Source organism: Prionailurus bengalensis, chromosome D2 (assembly GCF_016509475.1).
Source record: "Prionailurus bengalensis isolate Pbe53 chromosome D2, Fcat_Pben_1.1_paternal_pri, whole genome shotgun sequence".
In the NCBI taxonomy this organism is placed as follows: domain Eukaryota; kingdom Metazoa; phylum Chordata; class Mammalia; order Carnivora; family Felidae; genus Prionailurus; species Prionailurus bengalensis.
In genome coordinates this window covers 39,062,339-39,079,119 of record NC_057351.1, presented here as the reverse complement: position 1 = coordinate 39,079,119, position 16,781 = coordinate 39,062,339, and the positions used below count along the sequence as shown (strand labels likewise).

Sequence of the window (16,781 nt, the reverse complement as noted above, 5' to 3'; positions counted from 1 at the left end):
CCTTTCCACCTTCTTATAAATTTCTTTTGCAGGAGAGAAGTTATTAATGGTAATGCAGTTGTAGCAGGCAGGCTTCTAAGATAACCGCCACGCCCATCACCCTGGTATAATGTCCCCCCACTGAAGTTATGGAATATGATAGGTATCATTGGGGATCATGTTCTAGTCTGTGGGAAAAGGAATTTTGCAGATATGGCTGTGATTACTACTCAGCTGAGTATGAGTTAACCAAGTGGGATGTTATCCAGTTGGGCCTGACCAAGTCACATGGACCCTTCAAGCCTGAGTCTAGAGATCAGAAACGGAAAAGGTCAGAGATTCAAAGCATGAGAGATTTGATGTACCATTGCTGGCTTTGAAGATGGAGGGGCTCCATGGCAATGCAGGTGGTCTCCAGGAAACTAATAGATCTTGATGGACAGCCACCGAGGACCCAAGGACCTCAGTCTTACAACCTCAAGGAGCTAAATCTGCCACAACTCCATGAGCTCGGAAGAGGACCCAGAGTGCCAGAGGTCCCAGAGACCACAGCCCAGTCCATTCCTTGCTTTCGGCCTGTGAAACCCTGAGCAGGGAACCCAGCCATGCCGTGCGTGGGTTTCTGGGCAACTCATCTGTGAGCCAACAAATGGGCGTGCTTTTAAGCTCTGCTGAATTTACTGTGCAGCAATAGAAAACAAACACAGTGGTTGTATTTATCAGCATTTTCCTACATTTATCTCACTTTCTGAGTTAAAAAAATCATTCTCTACACCGAGGTCGTGAAGATACTCTTCTAAAATTGTTACAGTTTTGCTTTTTCACATGTAAGTATTCCAACTTCCTAAAATTGATTTCTCCCCTTGCTGTGAAGTAGAGCTCGGACTCCATTATTCCCCACTTTGGATAAAAATTTGTCCTGAGACTACTTATTGACTAGTCCATTATTTCCTCATAGATCTGCAAGTGCCGTCTGGTCATGAAGGCGATTTCCGAACAAACGAAGGTCTGTGTCTGGCCTCTTTATTTTGTGTCATTGTTAATTTGTCTGTCTTTGCAACAGAGCCACACTGTGTTAATTGCTATAGCTTTCTAGTAATTCTAGATGTCTGGCGAAGTAACGTGCCCATCTTGTTCTTCAAGAGTGTCTTGGCTTTTGGCTCTTGCAAATAGATTTGAGACGGTTTATCAAATTTCATAGGAAAACCCGTTAGGATTTATATCGGAATCATAATATTATATCTCTAAATCAGTTGGAGGAGAGATTGGCATCTTTAAGATACTGAATATTACAATCTATGCCTATGGTCTATGCTTCCTTTACTTGTCTTCCTATCTTTCCTAAAGACTTACAATTTTTCCAGTTACACATCTTTCCCAAAATTTGTTTCTAGGTACCTTCTATCTCTTATTTCAACTATGAATGGCATCTCCTAAAAATACATCTTTTCTCTTTGTGACTGGTGAATGGAAATGCAAGCCATTTTTATATTCTCAATTTGTAGCCCACAACCTTGATAAATATTCTTATTCATTCAAATAACTCAGTTGTAGATTCTCTTTGGTTTGATTTCTTGAATGGATATAAGACAATTCGGATTTGGTAATTTGTGTCTTTCAAGGAAATTCATTTCATCTACGTTGTCAAGTTTGTTGACATCAAGTTGTTTATAATATTCCTTTATTATCTTTTTAAAAATGTTTAATGTTTATTTAATTTAATTTTGAGAGAGAGAGAGAGAGAGAGAGAGAGAGCAAGCGGGGGAGGGGCAGAGAGAGGGAGACACAGCCTCCGAAGCAGGCTCCAGACTCCCAGCTGACAGCACAGAGCCTGATGCGGGGCTCGAACTCACAAACCATGAGATCATGACCCAAGCCAAAGTGGGATGCTCAACCGACTGAGCCACCCAGGCGCCCCCCCCCCCTTTTTTTGTGAGAGAGCGAGCGAGAGTGAGCATGTCAGCAGGGGAGAGGGGCAGAGGGAGAGAGAGAGGATCTTAATCATGTCCTACACTCAGTGCAGAGCCTGACACAGGACTTAATCCCACGACCCTGAGATCATGACCTGAGCCGTAATCGAGAGTTGGAAGCTCAACCGACTGAGCCACCCAGGTGCCCCCTTTATTATCTTTTTAGTATCTGTAGGGTTTAACTGCTATCTTCTTTTTATTCCCAATATTGGTAATTTTGATCTCTTCTTGATCAGTCTTGCCAGAATTTTTTGGTTTTGTCTTTGCTAGAGTTTTATCATCTATTTTCGCTGTGTTGTCCGTGAGTTTTTGGTTTTGCTATCTGGTTGCTCTGTTTACCTGTGATGATTAGGGGAGATTTTTTTACTTTCAACACTTTAAATTTTTTTTTTTTTAACGTTTATTTATTTTTGAGACAGAGAGAGACAGAGCATGAACGGGGGAGGGGCAGAGAGAGAGGGAGACACAGAATCGGAAACAGGCTCCGGGCTCTGAGCTGTCAGCACAGAGCCCGACACGGGGCTCGAACCCACGGACCGCGAGATCGTGACCTGAGCCGAAGTCAGATGCTTAACCGACTGAGCCACCCCAGGCGCCCCTACTTTCAACACTTTAAAAGTGTCATTCCATGGGCTCCTGGGGATGAAAATTTCTAAGTATGTATAAAATATGGTAAATCAATAAAGAAGAAATTATTGACTCCAAGGAAATTTTTTATATGTACAAATTAGGTAAAATAATCATGGTATACTTCAAGATATATTATAATATATATTATATCCACAACCTAGTGATCCTTTTTTTTATACAAATGCTTGTTCTGTTTTTGGTTACCTCTCGGAGGACTGAAACACTACCTCTCTCCACAGTGTTGTGGGAAATTAATTATGTAGAATAATTTTCAAAAATTTGGAAGGAGGGACTATGTAACACTTATTATCGTATCTTATTGTTCATTTGCTTATTTATGTCTTATTTTAAGCTCTCTGTTGGTAGGGAACATATCTTTTTAATTTTTTTTCTTTTGGTGAAGCCTTAATATATTTAAAAAAAATCTTTGTGTCTTCTGGAACTAGAATGTACTGGAAGCATGTTATTTCTTATTTTTTTTTTTTAATTTTTTTTTTGTTTGTTTAACGTTTATTTATTTTTGGGACAGAGAGAGACAGAGCATGAACTGGGGAGGGGCAGAGAGAGAGGGAGACACAGAATCGGAAGCAGGCTCCAGGCTCTGAGCCATCAGCCCAGAGCCTGATGCGGGGCTCGAACTCACGGACCGTGAGATCGTGACCTGAGCTGAAGTCGGACGCTTAACCGACTGAGCCACCCAGGTGCCCCTGTTATTTCTTTGAATTAACGATGACACGTAGGTATTGAGATCATGTAAGGTGAAAGGAAACTAACGTTTCTTGAGCACCTACTGTGTGTCCAAGATTATGGGAGAGTGTCTTGGAATTTGGTTGAGGTTGAGGATAGAGACAGGTGACAGAAATGTTCAGAGCGGGCCTTCAAAGGAGGGGAATTTGCTGTGTTTCGCTGGCCATGGAGTGTGTTTTCTCCACCTAGGAGTCACAGGGGAAGATGTAGCCTTCACTGGTCAGATGTGGGGCTTAGTGACCAAAACCCTTGTGAATTGTGCTGGTGCGCAAAATCAAGATCCGCACGGAGGGTGGATTAGACACGAAGTGCCTGGAGAAAAGAAGGTTCAGGAGGACACGGTTTTTACTGAAGTCTTTGAAAGGCTGCTGTGCTGTGTGGAAGATGGCGCAGACTTGTGGGAAGGTCACGGCTGTGTCCTGTGGGCAGAAATATGAGGGAGACAGATTTTGCCTCGAGCTTGTCATTACGGCACGCCATTTGTAAATAGAGTGGACTGCGTCGAGAAGGACCGAGCTCCCCGTCTCTGGAAGTACACAAGCAGAACTCGGCTGGCCATCATGACATGACTCTTGCATTAAGAAGGATGTTGACAGCTGACTCTGGGGTCCCTACACTTTTGACTGAGGCTGAGAAAGGCAGTCTCGTCGCCTCAGGTTCTCAGCCAATTCATTCAGGCGCCGAGATAGCCGTTTTCGATTTAATAGAAGGTGTTCAGACCAACACTTGGGTGTCACACGGCACATCTAGAAAGAGAGACAGTAGGAGAGAAGAGGGAGAGGGATTGCTGCTGATGATCCAGAGCTCAGACACCAAGAGTCAGTAACACTCCATCTGGACCAGCTGTTTATACATCACTCTCCCTTAAGGGCTGTATCCAGTAGGGTCTCTACAGGACACAGGGTCACCTCGGGTGACACCCGTGAAGATGCTATAATAGATTACTGACAGAGATGTGGGTCGGGGAGGGAAACAGGCAGGAAATGGAGAGGCTCCAGAGACTAGCCACAGTGGGAAGCCTTTACTACCCCCAGGCTGCTGGGATCAGAAGAGGAAACTGTGTTCTGGACCCCTTGAGAGCCGGAGTCATGGAGGAGGATGTCTCCTGAGGGAACTGCCACCATGGAGGTCACATCTGCCAATGGAGACATGTTTGTGAGGAAGGAGAGGAGCCAGGGAGGAATACCCCTGGGGCTTGCTCCTCTTGTCCTCCAGAACCCCCCCCCCCCCCGGGCCTCCTTTTGGTCAAGCTGATCAGAAACCAGAGGCAGAGGAGCCAGGAAGACTCAGTCTACAAGGATGAGCCTCCCCAAGTTCATAGCAGAAAGGGGAAGAGAGACGTGGGGGGAGGGGTGACAAACAGAATGGCCAGCGAGAGGGCTCCTTTCCCCACCCTTTGGGGCAGAGGCTACGGGCTGCCCCACGATCTCCTGGACCAGAATGCAGACACATCAGAAGATGAGGGCAGGACCTCAACAAGACAGAGAAACTAGAATGAGTGAGCCTGGTCCCCAAAACCCCCCAGGACTGCTGCCCTCTCTCCAGAGGGTACCATTAGGATTGTTACAGGAGAGAGACCCAAACAAAACAGTGCTGGCTCAGAGCTGCCAACCTGGGCCCCCCACCCAGACTATTACAACCTTTTGTGGCTTTTGAGAAGGACAGAGTCCCCATTTTCCAGGAAGCTTTAAGAGCCTCCTGCATGTTTTTACAGCGTGCCACAGGGATCTAGTCACCTTCTTGCCTAGGACCCTCCAGCCCCGAGACCGCTCAGAGCAACTGCAACCTTGCACTAAGAAGCTCTCTTCCAGCGCCGGCGTCCTTCCAGTGCTTTCTGCAGAGTGCTGGTGTCAGCCCCGAGCAGGGTGGGCAGGCCGCGCCTTGGTGATGCTGTAGCTCTCTGTCTCTCCTCCTCAGCGGGGCTCTCTGCCCTGCCTTGGCGTCCTCGCCATCCCCAACCTCTCTGCCCTGCACAGCCCACGGGAGAATGACTGCTGGCAAGAATCACTTCCTGCCGGGTGCCGAGATGAGAAGAGATGGCCCGCGTTGCAAGCACCATCTCAATTTCTCTGTGACTCCAGTGAGCCTCCCCCTAGAAGCAGCAGGGGAGACAGAAGAAAAGAAGATAGGTTCCCCCCACCCACCCCCCAAGCCTCCTGCCTTGGTTAGGCAACAAAGCCTGTACAATTTGCCCAAATTACTGGCAATCCTATTTTGTACTGGTATTTCTTCAAGTTGCAAAGCAACTTCACACGGAATTTCACCCCGGCGGAGAAGTTTGGCAGAAGCAGATTCCATTCCCGTTTTGCAGGTGGAGAAACTAAGGTTTAGAGGAGGACGGTATCTTACCCAGTGACACACACATGTACCCAGTAGCCAACAGGCTAGGAGTGAAACCTGATTTCTGGTATTTATGCCAGACGACCTTCCCCTTGTCCCAGAGAGCCCCACGTGATGAAAGAAAAGGTCCCTCATGAGTGGGCATTTTATGAAGTGACACATAGAAAATTCTGACCTTCTCCCTCTGTGCTGCCTTGGAACAGAGAGACAGTGGGTGCCCGATGGATACCTCATCGGGGCCAGTCGGGAGGTCAGAACCCGCCCGGCTCCGTAAGTGACAGAGAAAGTTTTGGACAGCTAGTTTAGATGCTCTCGGCCTGTGCCTTATGTACGACAAAGTGTTTTGAGGGGCCGGGGGTGGCCTGTGTGTTTGTGGCAGTGGGTGGGTCTGCGATGTGCAGTTATGCGTGTGTTTGTGTAGGCCTGTGCGTGTGTGCGTGTGTGTGTGTGCGTGTGTGTGTGTGTGATGGGTCTGTGGCGTATTGTGCGTGGGTATACGGCACGTGTATATGTGCTGTGGGTCTCCGCTGCGTGGCATTTGTCTGTGTGAGTGTGCACAGGGGGTCCTTCGGAGTCTGGTGGTGCGGTACGCGTGGGCATGTGTGTGGTGGGCGTGTTCTCATCGTGTGGATGGGTGTGTGTTGTGCCACGTGTGTGAGCCTGTGCGGTACAGTGTGTGGGAGCGCATGTACAAGGGGAGGGCAGGTCTGGGACAAACACCATGCCTCTCGCAGCACCCGTGTTGTGGCTGCCCCGCCCCCCCCCCCCCCCCCCCCCCCCCCGCCACGTGGCTCGGCGTGCCCAGCGAAGGCCTGTGTCAGCGTGTGTCCACTGGGGCTTCTTTTGTTTTAAATAAGGCCCAAATGCTTGGCACGGGCGGGGGCTTCACGCTGGCCTCATCCCGACCGCGGGTCTCCCTCTGGGCCCCCCCGAGCTCCAGGGGCTCTTACACCCGCAGGAGAGCCTCCTCCCTGCCCAGGACAGGGAGAAGCTGTTCCCCTAGCTTGACCCAGAATAGCCATGTCAACAACTCTATGTCCCTCCCACCCCTGCAAAAAGTCAGAACGACCGCCAGATGCCGGCCATCTCCAACCTTAACCCTGCTTGTGGGGGCTCGGGGGAGGGGGTCCGGAGGCCTCCTCAGCTGTTTTCCTCCCCGGGAAGCCTGTCCACACCTCCCTCATTCAGCCTGCAGTGCTTGCCCCCTCCGCCCCACCGCAATCCTGACCCCTTCACGGATGTTTCCTTTTTCTCTTCTGTCGGGGTAACACTCGCACCTTCTAATGCTGCTTACTTTATAGCCAGTGTGCTCCCTCTTGGTCCCCCTCAGGGGAACATAAGCTCCGTGAGGGCAGGGATCCGTTTTGTCTTTCACGTGCCTGGAGGAGCCTGGAGGGGCTGGAAAAGTATGTGTGGAAGGAAGAGGGGAAGGCGGGTGGGCGGGGCTTAGCCTCAACATTCCACCTGGGCTTGGGCTGTGGTGAGGGTCTGGGGGTAGCTCCCTTCCTCTTGCTGTCCCCCCACTCACCACCCAGGGACAGCCAGGGGCCAGAGGACAGCCTCCGGGGCCGCGGCTGGGAGGCCTGTCAACTTGGCAGCCACCTGGCCTGATGGAAGGGACAGCTGTGCGTGGGGGGAGGGGGGGAGGGAAGAAGAGCGTGTTCGGTTTCTAGGGACGGAACTACTGCCTGGGATGCACTTAATTTAGCCCAAGTCCGGGGAGGTGGGCAGATTAAGGCACGTTGCGTGTAGTTCTTTCCCGAAGCTGGGGGCCGAGGCCAGGAGCTGGGGTTTGGTTTAAGTGTGTTACTGGGGCCCAAAGCCAACCGCAGAGACGGGTGAGGTAAACACGCACTTGGGTCAGTCCTTCCTCCAGCAGAACAGGACAGCCTGACCTCGCCTTCCCCAGGGCCACGTTGAGCCAGAGGAGGCAGCATGCCTGTCTCCCCTCGGCGTCACAGCCTGCAACTCCCTTCCGTAGGTATGGTTGGTCTCATTGGGTTCCACAACCACCTGCCAGGGAGATAAAGTTTCCATTTTAAGGATGGAGAGGGAAGCTGCTAGGGCAGAATAAGCTTGCAGGGGCCGTAGGGGGCAGCTGGAACAAGGGCCCCAGCTCCAGCTCTCGCTCTTCCGTCCCCTGCCCATTTGATGGAAGGAGACCGACCCACTCATCTCCTTCCCCAACTGTAGAATGGGCCCACAGGGGAGGCAGAACATCCCCTCCAAGCCTGCACTCAGGCGCCACGCTGATGTCGAGAAGGCAGAGCGAGCCCAAACTGGGAATCACAAGATCTGGGTTTGATCCCTGGTGCGGCTGCAGATTGGGCAAGCCACTGCTGATCCCTGGGACTCAGTTTCCCCACCTAAACAGGCCAAGCCCTGTCCAGTTGATGGTGTTCAGGAGGGCTTTTGTGGGGGCTCAGGCACACTAGGCTTCATACATCACAGTATGTGATGGAGCTTCAGAGGCTCCCACGGGAGCTTGTTCTCACCCTTTTCCTCCTTCCCACTTTCCTTCTCTTCCCATCTCCTTGTCCCTCAGCCCCGGGGCCATGGGATCTGAATAAAGGCCAAAGCAAGTCAGACTCTCCAGGACGCACTGCCCAGCCGCTGCCCCGGCAAGCAGGTGATGTGCTCCTTGGCAATCATAGTCCCCATGAGAGGACTAACACTTTATGGGGAGGACTCTGGTTGGGACTCTGCTCACCCCAAGGGTTGATTGATGATGGAGGGGCTTTTGGCTTTTGCTGCTGTGCACTCTGACTTACTTCACTTAGCATAATACCCTCTAGCTCCATCCACATTGATGCAAGTGGCAAGGACTCATTATTTTTTACAGCTGAGTAATATTACAGTGTGTGTGTGTGTGTGTGTGTGTGTGTGCGTGCGCGTGTGTGTGTATATACACACACAACTTCTTTATCCATTCTTTTACGGATGCATAGTTGGGTTACTTCCATATCTTGGCTCTTGTAAATAATGTTGTGATAAACATAGGGGTGCATGTATCTTTTTAAATTAGTATTTTTATATTCAATGGGTAAATACCCAGTGGTGGATAATATAGTAATTCTATTTTTAATTTTTTTTAATTTTTAATTTTTGGAGGAAACCCCTACTGTTTTCCATAGTGGCTGTACCCCACCAGCAGTGGACAAGGGTTCCTTTTTCTCCACATGCTCACCGACACTTGGTTATTTCTTGTTGCTTTGATTCTGGCCCTTCTGACAGGTGTGAGGTGACATCTCATTGTGGTCAATTGATTTACATTTCCCTGATGATGAGTGATGTTGAGTATCCTTTCATGTGTCTGCTGGTCATCTCTGTGTCTTCTTTGGAAAAATGTCTATGCAGGTCCTCTGATTGTTTTTTAATCAGATTTTTTTTTAATGTGTATTTACTGTGAGGGGGGAAGGGGCAGAAAGAGAGGGAGAGAGAGAATCTCAAGCAGGCTCCATGCTGTCAGCACAGAGCCCAAATTGGGGTTCGATCTCACATCATGACCTAAGCCAAAATCAAGAGTTGGGTGCTTAACCGAAGGTGCCCTCAAACTGTTTGTGTTTTGGTGTTGAGTTGTATGTAAAGACTTGATTTTCAGCCTGGTTCATGATAAGCACCCAACATGAGGTCACTGCTGGAATTACTATTATTATTAGAGCCCCTATCTCAAGATGTCAAAGCTGAGGCTCAGAGTTGAGGTGACTTTTCCAAGGTGACCCAGTTGGTATTGAAGGATAATTGGGGTCATGACTATTTCAAGCCAAAATGTAGACTTTGAAAGAGAGGAAGAGGGCAGAGGGCAGTTCTTTGAGGAAATGGGGGTGCCTAGTTGGTTATGGGGGGTCCTGCGGGCACTTGGACCTGAGGCTCTGCAGAAGGGCAGTCCTGGCTAGGACACGAGACACAGGACACGGGGACATCACAACAGAGGGACAGAGGGAGGATGGAGGTGTTGGGAAGGGGAAGGCCCCAGAGGCAACACAGGTGTTTTTCTCACCTGGAAAATGAAGTGATGACACCGTCGCTGGAAGCAGGTCTAGCAGCTGGCCCCGAACCAGAAGCAAGCACCAGTAGTGGGCACAGGCTTCTGGGAGCCTCAGGCAAGACACAGTGGTCTTAGAGTCAGTGCTGCCCCCTAGGCTGGGGTTCAGGGCCCTGCCCATCCCAGAAGGAGCCCCCAGGGGCCCCAGCATCTCAGCAGGATTACTCGTCCAACAGCCTTGTCTGTCCAATGGGGAAGCTGGGGCCCAGATGGACGATAAGTGACCTGCTCAGGGTCCCTCTGCAGAGCCACGTTGGAGCCCAGATCCCGTTCTTTGTCCAACGCTCCCACATTGCCCCACACCAAAAACCTAGATGGGGAGAAGCAACAGGGAGCTCTGGGGACCCGGTTCTCTAAAGACCCCAGGTCTCCAGTCCTTCCTAGGACTTCTCCCCTGTCCTGGGATCCCACCATTAGAGACAAGTTCCCTGGGAGGAAAGGACAGCTCTTCATATTTGGACTTAGTTTGTAATTACAGGCAGAGATTGCATAGAGTCAAAATTACCCTTGAAAACAGCTTAGGAGACACCTGGTGGACCCCTCCACGTAGTCCTTCAACAAACCCGTGACGGCAGGCGTTCCCCCGCCTTGGCTCAGAACCCAGTTTCTTTGGTGGACACCAGCTTCGGTGGATGAGGTCACTCATGAAAAGTCCCCTTATGTTCATTTGGAATCACTCCCAGCACAAAAAGGGACAGTCCTGTGCCAGGGACTGGGGACCTGGCCGAGAACGACAGATTCTGCCACCCCATCACATGTTCCATCCCGGCACACTGGGATGGTGGGGTCCCCCCCACTAGCTCAATCAGGATCTCCTCGAACTCAACCCTGAAAGGGCATACACACATCTGTGGCTGATGTGGGCTCAGTATCCGGATGGGGATAAATCACGCAGCTGCCCTGCATGCTCCCGGGCAGGTGACTGATCTGGTCCTTACCAGGCCCCATGGTTGGCTGGAGAAAGGGCATAGTGGGCTCAGAGGTCATCAGAACATCAAAACTGGGATCAAACCCTGCCTTTGTCATTTCCTACTTCCATGAATAAGTCAAGATTCTCACCCTCTCTTCTCCATTTCCGTATTTGTCAGAGAGAAAAAGTGAGATGACGGAGGATAAAATAAAGCAAGCTTTTCATGTAACAAGCATCCAGAAAATGGTAGTGAGCACACACACGAGCACGTGCACCCACATGCACACCCCTCTGCTGGGGGTGGTGATGATGGGGTGATGATGGGGAAGAGAGGTCAAAAGGCCAGCACCCCAGGAGGCAGTTGGAAGAGGCAAGCAGAGACTTGGGGGGAGGAGGAAGCTGGGGAGGCTTAGAGGTAGGGTTGCTGTTGAACTAAGAGGCCCCAGTTCCAAGCCTCGTTCCGCTCCCCCACACTGGCTAGAGTTTATCTTGAAAAGCCCACCCAGCCAGGGAGCAGAGGGGCAGACAAAAATCCGAGCATCAAAGCTGGGCCCGAGGTTTTCCGCCAAACGAAGAGCAGCAGGAAATGTGTCCCCCAGTTGAAAGGCCCCCAAAACCTCGTGGGTCTGAGCTCCTAAAGGCTTCAGAGAACTGGGTCGAGTGGCTGGGAGACGTCTGGATTCCATCCAGACCCCTGGCTAGCGCTGCTCCGCTGTCCATTTGACTCATGTCGGGGGAAGAGAGAAGAGAAAACGGAGGCAGGGAGGGGAAGCCACGCAGCTGTTCCTGAGCTGGGGGCCTCGGAAATTTGAGCCGAGCCACAGGCAGCCGGCAGGCAGGAGAGGGCCTCTTGGAAGCCTACTTCTGAGGCTCTGGCCCAGCCTTGCCAGCAGCCTCGGGATTAGCTCAGCAGCCTTCTCTGAGCTCTGAACATCTGCAGCCTAGAGTCCACTTCCTTCTTTCCCAGCCCCATGGGGCAGCCCCCTGGAATGGGGACTGGGGGGGGGGCAGACAGCTGCGACCTGGAAAAGGGAGGGTGGGGCGGGGGGGCCCTGGCTGGCCTAAGACTTGGTTTAGGGCACAGCAGCGGTATAGGAATCACCCGGGGCCTCATTCCAGAAATGCTTTCCCCTTTCCCCATCTTGGGAGCCTGAAGGAGAAGGAGGTGAGGGGGAAAGGAAGGGAAATAGTATCTGCACAGACCCACTGGACACCAGGGGGATTCTGGGTACTTTACCTGATACTTAAAACTATGTCAAGATCGGTCTTGTTATTTCTGTCCTTCGTTTGAGAAAAAGGCTCAGAGAGGTTAAGTAACTTGCCCACAGTAACCCAGTTAAGTTAGTAGCAAAGTCCAGATTAAAAGCCAGGTCAGTCTAATTCTAAATCCTGAGCCTTCTCTTTATCCAGGGCCCAAAGAATTAGGACCAGGCAGGTGGGAACAGAATCGGCGGCTGGGACTACCTTATCTACCTGATGAAGGCCCAGTGGAACCATTGGCTGCATCACTAGGGGAGGGCACTGAGGACGAGGGAGGAGGCAACAGGCTTTGTCAATTGCTCCTGGACTATTGTGCCCAGTTCTCACATCGCGATGTGTCCAGAGGAAAAGAGCAGGTAGGTAAGAAGTCAGCTCACCAAGTCATGGGAGGCTCAGCTGAAAAAACTGGGGCTACATAACTTAGCGAAGACTTGGGGGAGGCTGGGTTGTTGCTGGCCCCGAGCAGATTGACTTGCTCTGTGGGACCCAGCCAGCCAGGATAGGCGAGGCATTGCTGCTGTAACGAACAATCCCCAATCTCAGGCTTACCCAGCTAAGACTTATTTCTTGCACCCAGCACAGATCAGGGCAGTTTTGAGAGGGGGGGGCTCTGCTCATCCTGGTCACTTGGAGGGGAGTCCAAGCCAAGTGGGTTTTCCTCCAGACAGACATGAGTCCCCCAAACCCTGCAGCATAGGAATGTGGTGAACTTTACACTGGCTTTTAAAGTGTCTGTTCACATTTCCTTGGTTAGAGGAAGTCATGTGGGAATACCTAATTTCAGGAGGCTAGGAAGTACAATCCTACCCAGTGCCCAAGAGCAGGTGGAAATGTTTGACGGGCAGCACCAACAACTATCTCAGGCCCCAAAGGGGTGACTGAGTGTGGGTGGATGTACTCAGAAGTCAACTTTAAGTTCATTTAAGCATGATCTTCCTGGGAAAATAGTGAGTACCTGCCAATAGATGTGTGCAAACCAAGGCAGGATAGGGGCCCTGCAGGAAGGCGGAGGAAGAGACTCCCCTGTCACTGGGGTGATGGGAGGTGGCCTGTGTGGCAGTAAAGAGCAGTAGTGGTTGAGGCCTAGGGCTCTGAAACCAGAGGTTCCTGATTTCAAGTCCCGTTCTGTGTTACTAGCTGTGTCACTTTGTGCAGATCACCTAACATCTCTGGACTCCAGTCCACTCCTCTGTTGCGTGGGGGCATAATGACTCCATAGATTGTTGTGAAGGTTAAATGAGATAATATATGTAAACCCTGTAGCACACCACACCTGGCACATGGGAAGCTCTAATCAAGTCAGCTGCTTTTACTGTTAAGTTCATTTTCCCCCCTGAGATCCTATGACCCACTGCTCAAGGAATCTTTGGCAGTGTACTTTCTGGGCCTGTCACGTCCCTAAGACATTAGTCAGTGGCCAGGGCAGGGTTGGGAGAGTTCTGTGTGCTGGCTGAGCAGGCTGATCTTTCTCCACTACTGTCATGTGGTCTACGGAGGTAGGGTGCTTTCTGGAGCCTTCTCTAACCCACCCCTCCTCCTGCCTCCAAGCCTGACTGCAAAGCATTTACTCTCTTCAGTTCATCCCCCAATCTGCCCTGATAACCATTGAGCTAATGTATGTCTCCATGAGTTTGCCTTTTCCACAATGTCATATAAATGAGCCTGACAGTAGGTAGCCTTTCTGCTGTCTCTTTAAAAAAATTTTTTTTTCATGTTTACTTATTTTGAGAGAGAGAGAGAGAGAGAGAGAGAGAGAGAGAATGTGTGCACATGAGCGGAGGAGGGGCAGAGAGAGAGGGAGAGAGAATCCCAAGCAGGTTCTGTGCTGTCAGAGCAAGCCCCCTGTGGGGCTGAAACCCACAAATTGGGAGGTCATGACCTGAGCCCAAACCAAGAGTTTGAGGCTTAACTGACTGAGTCACCCAGGCGCCCCTCTGCTGTCTCTTGATTAATCTACTTTATTGAAGTTGAGTCCTAATGGATGGGAGATTTCTGACTCCCCTCCCCCTTCTCCCTGGCCAGCTATATCGCTGGTATTTGTCCCTCGGTTGCTGTCTTTGTACCTCTAACTGCAGTCCATAGACCTTCAGCTGTCGACAGTATCCCTAAGGCGCCCCGCTTCATGAGACAAAGCTATCAGTGTTTGCATAAGCTTGAAAACGACCGTTGTAGAGACATCAGGAAGAGGTGTAGCCAAGGGAGATCGTGCGTTTCAGAAATGAGCACTGCAGGAGCGTAGAAAGGAGGAGGAAGTCAGGAGAGGCTTCCTGGAAGAAGCAAGGTTTGAGGGGAGCCTTGTCCGCTTACTTTTCCTGGGGCTGCTGCGGGTGCTCTCTGGGTCTGTGAGCCCTGACCTGCAGTACCTGATCACAGACACCAGGGGGGAGACGAGTGGCTTTGCTGGGACCTCCTCTGCTCTAGGGAAGGTAGGCAGCTCAGCTCTCCCCACCCCCATCCCTTAAAGCAGGGGGAGGTGGAGTGACCACAGGCTCTCAGCTCTCAGCCCTTTACCCCGACAGAGGCTTGAATCCGTGACTGCCGTCTGAGCTGTAGTTTCCAGGCCCTCTGAGCATTGATACTGTCTCATCTGTACTCCCAGTTCTCCAAGTGTGGTCACTAGAACCCTCACGTGGGCATCAGCCTTGTTAGACGTAGATTCCTGGGCCCTGCTCCCCAGCTCTCATCAGGAGATGGGGCCCGGGAATCTGCATGTTTAGTATTCAGCCCACCTTCCTCGCACACAGGAAAGACCGAGCACCTCAGTCAGGCTTGTCGTGATCTTAACCCGTCAAGCCTCTTCGTGTTTTCTCCCTAGTTTCCGCAGCAGTTTCTAAATAAAGGGTCCACGACTGCGGGAACATGGAATATTTGAAACCTGGAGATTCACAGGTCATACCACCATGTTAAAAGCTCTGTGGTAAAGAAGACTGTGTGACTTTGTTAAACGTAGCATTCCCCAAATTAACCTACCCTCAGGCCAGACCCGACTCTTGCCTCCGTAGTCCCTGTGGACATCATGCACTTTGCCACTTCTATACCTCCTCTTAACTCTCACCTGGACACACAGGCTTCAACTGACTCCTCCTTCCCCAGGAAGGCCTCCCAGATCTCTAACATTGCCCACACCCACCCCCAGGGCTGGGGCGTCTCAGAGCTCTGGCAAATAACTCCACTTTATATCTTCTCTTTTGTCACTTCCTGGATGCTCTGCTGTGCCTATCTTAGTATAACAAAACTTATCCCCTCCCTTCATTCTTGGGGAGAAGTACAGGCACAGGACCTCCTGGAGGACATCTTCCAAGAGAGGAAAAGACCAGGCTCATTCCAGTCCTGCACAAGACGAGCCCATTCTGTAGCCAAAGCCCCAGCATGCTGGCCCCCGGTCCCTTCCCAGTTCACCATCTCAACAATCAAGGCTGCCCTGCCTCACTCCCCCCTGCCCCGGGCTGGCCTCCAGAGCAGCGAAGGTAACCGCTCGGAGAGGACCTAAGGGCATTGCCCCGGAAGTCGGAGACCGCCAGGATTCCCATTCTCCACCCATTTATTTAGCCCGGTGGCTCCTGGCTTTTGGATTTCAAGGGCCTACAAGCAAACCCACCCCCACATTCCCAATCTAGAAGACTATATGAGGTTCCTAACTGTTAATATTTCCAAGAAACCCATTAAAATATTATCTGATCTGCACTTCGGTTTTCTCAAAAATGTTCCTGGAGCCTTGACATGGGAATCACTCATCATTTAAAAAAACACATTTTTTAATGCTTATTTATTTTTGAGAGAGAGAGACAGAGCACAAGCGGGGAAGTGGCGGGGGGGCGGGTGGGACACAGAATCTGAAACAGGTGTCAGCACAGCCCGATGCAGGGCTCGAACCCACGAGCTGTGAGGTCATGACCTGTTGCTTAAGTCGGATGCTTAACTGAGCCATCCAGGTGCCCCGGGAATCACTCATCATTTAATAAAATGATCAAATACAAATTTTAAGGGGGCAACTGGGTGGCTCAGTCCATTAAGTGTTTGACTTCGGCTCAGTCACATGTTTACTGTAAATGTTGAAATGGGCCTTGAGCCTGTGGGCAGTTGGAGACACCGCCCTTTGGGCCGCATGGTTAGATGCTGAAGGTTGGGAACCTGCATGGTGGGTGGAAGGAAGGGAGGAGTTGTAGTAAAATGCTTTCTTAGAGATAAGCCCAAAGAAGGTCATGATACAGGGATCCTATTTCTTTTTTTTTAATTTTTTTTTCAACGTTTATTTATTTTTGGAACAGAGAGAGACAGAGCATGAGCGGGGGAGGGGCAGAGAGAGATGGAGACACAGAATTGGAAACAGGCTCCAGGCTCTGAGCCATCAGCCCAGAGCCTGACGCGGGGCTCGAACTCCCGGACCGCGAGATCGTGACCTGGCTGAAGTCGGACGCTTAACCGACTGCGCCACCCAGGCGCCCCCAGGGATCCTATTTCTGAACAGCTGACCCAGGAAGCAACAGGCTGCCTGACAATCAGAGACCTTGGAAAGAAGAGCGCGTGGAAAGAAGAGTGGCAAGAAATTACGGAGAGATCCTTTTAAACTGGACAGAGGAAAGATGTTCTCGGAATCAGAGATGCCCAAATATAGAAAGTGAGCTTCTCATTACTGCACACAGATGTTGAATCATCATTAGCCTGGGAGGTGATGGAGAGGATTACTACATTTGAGTAAAAATAAGGAAATTAAGTAGAAATAACGAAAGTCATTTTACGTTTATAGTACTTGACATTTATTAAGTTGTTTTGAAGGGGCCCCTGGGTGGCTCAGTCAAAAGGCCGTGCAATGCTTGATCTTGGGGGTGTGAGTTTGAGCTCCATGTTGGGTGTGGAGCCTACAAAAAAAAATAATAAAATTTAAAAAATAAAATTAAAA

At 50.6% G+C, this 16,781-nt stretch overlaps 1 long non-coding RNA gene across 1 annotated transcript; it reads left to right on the top strand.

The window, feature by feature from the left end:
* Nucleotides 1-11,703: 11,703 nt before the first annotated feature.
* On the top strand, nucleotides 11,704-16,521 carry LOC122492906. The gene is made up of 2 exons (XR_006299786.1): nucleotides 11,704-12,237; nucleotides 16,350-16,521. It is a non-coding gene; the product is annotated as an uncharacterized LOC122492906 (long non-coding RNA).
* Nucleotides 16,522-16,781: the final 260 nt, after the last annotated feature.